The following is a 7433-nucleotide window of genomic DNA, read 5'->3' on the forward strand; positions in this document are numbered from 1 at the left end:
AGCCAGTGGGATAACCACTTTACAATATGTTTTTCTTTCTTTGGGGTGGGGTAAGGGGGGGCAGAAGGATTACTTTATCCTATCCCAGGTATTCCTTAAAGAGGTGGGGTTTCAAGTGTCTCCGGAAGGTGGTGAGTGACTCCGCTGTCCTGGCGTTGTGAGGGAGCTTGTTCCACCATTGGGGTGCCAGAGCAGCGAACAGTTTTGACTGGGCTGAGCGGGAACTGTGGAGGCCAGAGGTGGATGAACGCAATGCCCTTGTTTGGGTGTAGGGACTGATCAGAGCCTGAAGGTACGGAGGTGCTGTTCCCCTCACAGCTCCGTAGGCAAGCACCGTGGTCTTGTAGCCGATGCGAGCTTCAACTGGAAGCCAGTGGAGTGTGCGGAGGAGCGGGGTGACGTGAGAGAACTTGGGAAGGTTGAACACCAGACGGGCTGCGGCATTCTGGATGAGTTGTAGGGGTTTAATGGCACAGGCAGGGAGCCCAGCCAACAGTGAGTTGCAGTAATCCAGACGGGAGATGACAAGTGCCTGGATTAGGACCTGTGCCGCTTCCTGTGTAAGGCAGGGCCGTACTCTCCGAATGTTGTAGAGCATGAACCTACAGGATCGGGTTACCGCCTTGATGTTAGCGGAGAACGACAGGGTGTTGTCCAGGGTCAGAAGGACAAGAGCAGAGGAGAGAGAGTTAGCTTTAGCAGTGCGGAGAGCCTCCGTGACACAGAGAAGAGCAGTCTCAGTTGAATGACCAATCTTGAAACCTGACTGGTTTGGATCAAGAAGGTAATTCTGAGAGAGATAGCAAGAGAGTTGGCTAGAGACGGCACGCTCAAGAGTTTTGGAGAGAAAAGAAAGAAGGGATACTGGTCTGTAGTTGTTGACATCGGAGGGATCGAGTGTAGGTTTTCTGAGAAGGGGTGCAACTCTCGCTCTCTTGAAGACGGAAGGGACATAGCCAGCGGTCAAGGATGAGTTGATGAGCGAGGTGAGGTAAGGGAGAAGTTCACTGGAGATGGTCTGGAGAAGAGAGGAGGGGATAGGGTCAAGCGGGCAGGTTGTTGGGGGCCGGCCGTCACAAGTCGCAAGATTTCATCTGGAGAGAGAGGGGAGAAAGAAGTCAAAGCATAGGGTAGGGCAGTGTGAGCAGGACCAGCAGTGTCATTTGACTTAACAAACGAGGATCGGATGTCGTCAACCTTCTTTTCAAAATGGTTGACGAAGTCATCCACAGAGTGAAGGGGGGGGGGGGGATTCAGCAGGGAGGAGAAGGTGGAAAAGAGCTTCCTAGGGTTAGAGGCAGATGCTTGGAATTTAGAGTGGTAGAAAGTGGCTTTAGCAGCAGAAACAGAGGAAGAAAATGTAGAGAGGAGGGAGTGAAAAGATGCCAGGTCCGCAGGGAGTCTAGTTTTCCTCCATTTCTGCTCGGCTGCCCGGAGCCCTGTTCTGTGAGCTCACAATGAGTCGTCAAGCCACGGAGCAGGAGGGGAGACCGAGCCGGCCGGGAGGATAGGGGACATAGAGAGTCAAAGGATGCAGAAAGGGAGGAGAGGAGGGTTGAGGAGGCAGAATCAGGAGATTGGAGGGAGAAGGATTGAGCAGAGGGAAGAGATGATAGGATGGAAGAGGAGAGAGTAGCGGGAGAGAGAGAGCGAAGGTTGTGGCGGCGCATTACCATCTGAGTAGGGGCAGAGTGAGTAGTGTTGGAGGAGAGCGAGAGAGAAAAGGATACAAAGTAGTGGTCGGAGACATGGAGGGGAGTTGCAGTGAGATTAGTAGAAGAACAGCATCTAGTAAAGATTAGGTCAAGCGTATTGCCTGCCTTGTGAGTAGGGGGGGACGTTGAGAGGGTGAGGTCAAAAGAGGAGGGGAGTGGAAAGAAGGAGGCAGAGAGAAATGAGTCAAAGGTAGATGTAGGGAGGTTAAAGTCACCCAGAACTGTGAGGGGTGAGCCATCCTCAGGAAAGTAACTTATCAAGGCGTCAAGCTCATTGATGAACTCTCCAAGGGAACCTGGAGGGCGATAAATGACAAGGATGTTAAGCTTGAATGGGCTAGTGACTGTGACAGCATGGAATTCAAATGAGGAGATAAACAGATGGGTCAGGGGAAAAAGAGAGAATGCCCACTTGGGAGAGATGAGGATTCCTGTGCCACCACCCCGCTGACCAGATGCTCTCGGGGTATTCGAGAACACATGGTCAGACGAGGAGAGAGCAGTAGGAGTAGCAGTGTTTTCAGAGGTAATCCATGTTTCCGTCAGCGCCAAGAAGTCGAGGGACTGGAGGGTAGCATAGGCTGAGATGAACTCTGCCTTGTTGGCCGCAGAACGGCAGTTCCAGAGGCTGCCGGAAACCTGGAACTCCACGGGGGTCGTGCGTGCAGGGACCACCAGGTTAGAGAGGCAGCAGCCACGCAGTGTAAGGCGTTTGTATAGCCTGTGTGGAGAGGAGAGAACAGGGATAAACAGAGGCATAGTTGACAGGCTACAGAAAATGGCTACAATAATGCAAAGGAGATCGGAATGAAATGAACTAAACATCTGGGAAAGCGAGAGAGCGGGGCCTCCCTCACTTACGTTTCACTGAAACACCCAAATATAACTCTCCCAACTTCCACCTCAGAAACTATAATTGTTGTAAACTACAGCAGTTCAATGTTTTCTAGGAATAGACTAACTTAGTTTATTCATCTTGCTAACTTGGTACAGTATTCTTCCGTGAAAACCGTCCAGGGCACCTAGTCTTATGACGCCACAGCCAACTAGCATGCCAGCCTCCAACAACACGGTTTAGCACCAATACTCGGCCACAACAAACCACTAGTGCAGATCATTCGTGTCCGTGTCTAACGGTGTGGGTTAGTCCCGACAGCTTGAGCGAGTCCGTCGTCAACTTATTCAGCCAGTTAGTTAGCTAGAATAGTTAGCATACTAGCTAGCCATTGCTTTCTGCCAACGAAAAAAAACCTCCACCCACGGCACGAACACACAGAGAGAGCCAAGCTAACGTTAACTATTCACCCATGTCCAGTATTCCCTTGAACGACTCTGGCTACCAGTATGTAAAAACAAAACACAAATGTAGGTTATAACTTACCCCTAGCAGCTACTGTTAGCTAGCCAAGTGCAAAGCTAGCCACTGAATCGACTCCGAGCCAGTTTGCGTCTGTTCGCTAGGTCGTTCCAGCTATTCTTTAGTAGCTATCCAGGTAGCAACAAGCTAACTACATTTCGAGCACAGTAGCTACTTACTACCTAACGTTAACGCTTCAGACAATGAGGTTAAAAAAACAGCTGAATGGTAGGCATTATTGTATGTAATTATTGTAGGCAGCTAGCTGGCGTAATTACAGGCACTCTTAAGCGTGAAACAACTATCCACAGTTGCTAATAGTTACTAGTAGCTACCCGCTAGCTAGTCCAGGTAGTGGGTAGCTAGCTAGCTTCGTGCTTCACCGGGCTCAGCCGAATACAATACTTACCTACAATAATTACATACAGCAACCCACGATAACTACCTACAATACCTAACTACAATCTAACTACATACAGTGGGGAAAAAAAGTATTTAGTCAGCCACCAATTGTGCAAGTTCTCCCACTTAAAAAGATGAGAGAGGCCTGTAATTTTCATCATAGGTACACGTCAACTATGACAGACAAATTGAGGAAAAAAAATCCAGAAAATCACATTGTAGGATTTTTAATGAATTTATTTGCAAATTATGGTGGAAAATAAATATTTGGTCACCTACAAACAAGCAAGATTTCTGGCTCTCACAGACCTGTAACTTCTTCTTTAAGAGGCTCCTCTGTCCTCCACTCGTTACCTATATTAATGGCACCTGTTTGAACTTGTTATCAGTATAAAAGACACCTGTCCACAACCTCAAACAGTCACACTCCAAACTCCACTATGGCCAAGACCAAAGAGCTGTCAAAGGACACCAGAAACAAAATTGTAGACCTGCACCAGGCTGGGAAGACTGAATCTGCAATAGGTAAGCAGCTTGGTTTGAAGAAATCAACTGTGGGAGCAATTATTAGGAAATGGAAGACATACAAGACCACTGATAATCTCCCTCGATCTGGGGCTCCACGCAAGATCTCACCCCGTGGGGTCAAAATGATCACAAGAACGGTGAGCAAAAATCCCAGAACCACACGGGGGGACCTAGTGAATGACCTGCAGAGAGCTGGGACCAAAGTAACAAAGCCTACCATCAGTAACACACTACGCCGCCAGGGACTCAAATCCTGCAGTGCCAGACGTGTCCCCCTGCTTAAGCCAGTACATGTCCAGGCCCGTCTGAAGTTTGCTAGAGTGCATTTGGATGATCTAGAAGAGGATTGGGAGAATGTCATATTGGGAGAAAGTTCATAAAATAGAACTTTTTGGTAAAAACTCAACTCGTCGTGTTTGGAGGACAAAGAATGCTGAGTTGCATCCAAAGAACACCATACCTGTCACGATCGTCAAAAGGAGGAGACCAAAGCGCAGCGTGTTGAGCGAACATCGTAGACTTTATTATAAAGAAACCACGAACAAAACAATAAACCAAAAATGACGAAAGAGAAGTTCAATACTGATAATAACTAACAGCAACAAGGAAACAAAAACCCACAAAACCAAGGTGAAACCACACAGTATAAATATGGCTCCCAATCAGAGATAACGAGCCGACAGCTGACACTCGTTACCTCCGATTGGGAGTCATATGACTAATCCACATAAAACCCAAACATAGAAATGAACCAACTAGATCCCACATAGAAATACACCCAAAAGAAAATGACAACCCTGGCTCACAACTAAGAGTCCCGGAGCCAGAACGTCACAGTACCCCCCCCTAAAGGCGCGGACTGCGACCGCGCCTCACAACCCCACAATAGGGGAGGGCTGGGTGGGTGTTGCTCCCCGGAGGCGGTTCCGGCTCCGGGCTTGACCACCACCCCACTATAGTTACTACCCGCTTTCTTAACCTCCTCCCAATGACCACCCTCCACTTAAACCCACCTGGATTAATGGGCAGCACCGGACTAAGGGACAGCACCAGGCTAAGGGACAGCACCGGACTAAGGGGCAGCACTGGACTAAGGGGCAGCACTGGACTAAGGGGCAGCACCTGACTAAATGGCGGATCCTGGCTGGCTGGCTCTGGCGGATCCTGGCTGGACGGCTCTGGCGGATCCTGGCTGGACGGCTCTGGCGGATCCTGGCTGGACGGCTCATGGCTGGCTGACGGATCTGGCTGCTCATGGCTGGCTGACGGATCTGGCCACTCATGGCTGGCGGAAGGCTCTGGCTGATCCCGTCTGGCGGAAGGCTCTGGCTGCTCCTGTCTGGCGGAAGGCTCTGGCTGATCCGGTCTGACGGAAGGCTCTGGCTGCTCCTGTCTGGCGGAAGGCTCTGGCTGATCCTGTCTGGCGGAAGGCTCTGGCTGATCCTGTCTGGCGGAAGGCTCTGGCTGATCCTGTCTGGCGGAAGGCTCTGGCTGATCCTGTCTGGCGGAAGGCTCTGGCTGATCCTGTCTGGCGGAGAGCTCTAGCGGCTCCGGTCTGGCGGACGGCTCTGAAGGCTCATGGCAGACGGGCGGCTTAGCAGGCTCAGTACAGACGGGCAGTTCAGACGGCGTTGGGCAGACGGACAGTTCAGACGGCGTTGGGAAGACGGGCAGTTCAGACGGCGTTGGGCAGACGGGCAGTTCAGGCGCCGTTGGGCAGACGGGCAGTTCAGACGGCGTTGGGCAGACGGGCAGTTCAGACGGCGTTGGGCAGACGGGCAGTTCAGGCGCCGTTGGGCAGACGGGCAGTTCAGACGGCGTTGGGCAGACGGGCAGTTCAGGCGCCGTTGGGCAGACGGGCAGTTCAGACGGCGTTGGGCAGACGGGCAGTTCAGACGGCGTTGGGCAGACGGGCAGTTCAGGCGCCGTTGGGCAGACGGGCAGTTCAGGCGCCGTTGGGCAGACGGGCAGTTCAGACGGCGTTGGGCAGACGGACAGTTCAGGCCCCGTTGGGCAGACGGCAGACTCTGGCCGTCTGAGGCGCACCGTAGGCCTGGTGCGTGGTGCCGGAACTGGAGGTACCGGGCTGAGGACACGCATCTCAGGGCTAGTGCGGGGAGAAGCAACAGGGCATGCTTGGCCCTGGGGACGCACCGTAGGCCTGATGCGTGGTGCCGGAACTGGAGGTACCGGGCTGAGGACACGCATCTCAGGGCTAGTGCGGGAAGCAGCAACAGGGCATGCTTGGCCCTGGGGACGCACCGTAGGCCTGATGCGTGGTGCCGGAACTGGAGGTACCGGGCTGAGGACACGCATCTCAGGGCTAGTGCGGGAAGCAGCAACAGGGCATGCTTGGCCCTGGGGACGCACATAAGGGCTAGTGTAGAGAGCCGGAACAGGGCATGCTGGACCCTGGGGACTCACATTAAGCCTAGTGCGGAGAGAAGCAACAGGCCGGGCTGGGCTGGCGACGCGCACCGTCTCCCTGGTGCGGGTGGCCGGAACAGGGCGGGCCGGGCTGGCGAAGCGCACCGTATCCCTGGTGCGTGGAGCAGGAACAGGCTGGGCTGGCGACGCGCACCGTATCCCTGGTGCGAGTGGCCGGAACAGGCCGGGCCGGGCTGGCGAAGCGCACCGTATCCCTGGTGCGTGGAGTAGGAACAGGCCGGGCTGGGCTGGCGACGCGCACCGTATCCCTGGTGCGAGTGGCCGGAACAGGCCGGGCCGGGCTGGCGAAGCGCACCGTATCCCTGGTGCGTGGAGTAGGAACAGGCCGGGCTGAGCTGGCGACGCGCACCGTATCCCTGGTGCGAGTGGCCGGAACAGGCCGGGCCGGGCTGGCGTAGCACACCGTGGACCTGGTGCTTGGAGTAGGAACAGGCCGGTCCGTACCGGGAACACACACCACTGGCCTCAACCGAGGATCAGGAACGGGCCGGACCGGACTGGCAACACACATCAGTCTTTCACGCCGTGCCACAAACACTTCCCTTCCTCTACTCGCCAATGGCTCCCGTACTCCGTTAGCCTTCTCTCCTTTTCTCCCTGTGGCAGCCTCCTGCTGCCCAGCTGCCCAAGCCATGTGCCCCCCCCAAAAAATTTCTTGGGGTTGCCTCTCGTCCTTCCGACGAAAAACCTGCTGCCGCCGATGCTCCTCTCTCGCCAGGGCCTTGATCTTCCCCCAAGGTCCCTTGCCCCCGAGCATGTCCTCCCAGGACCACGATTTGCCCACCTGGGCCATCGCCAGCCTCTCGATCTCCTTACCCGGCGCCTCCACCCATGTCCAGTCTCTTTGCTCCTGGACACGCTGCTTGGTCCTTTTATGGTGGGTTTTTCTGTCACGATCGTCAAAAGGAGGAGACCAAAGCGCAGCGTGTTGAGCGAACATCGTAGACTTTATTAGAAAGAAACCACGAACAAAACAATAAACC

This window comes from Coregonus lavaretus (assembly GCF_964263955.1).
Source record: "Coregonus lavaretus genome assembly, contig: HAP1_SCAFFOLD_109, whole genome shotgun sequence".
NCBI lineage: Eukaryota > Metazoa > Chordata > Actinopteri > Salmoniformes > Salmonidae > Coregonus > Coregonus lavaretus.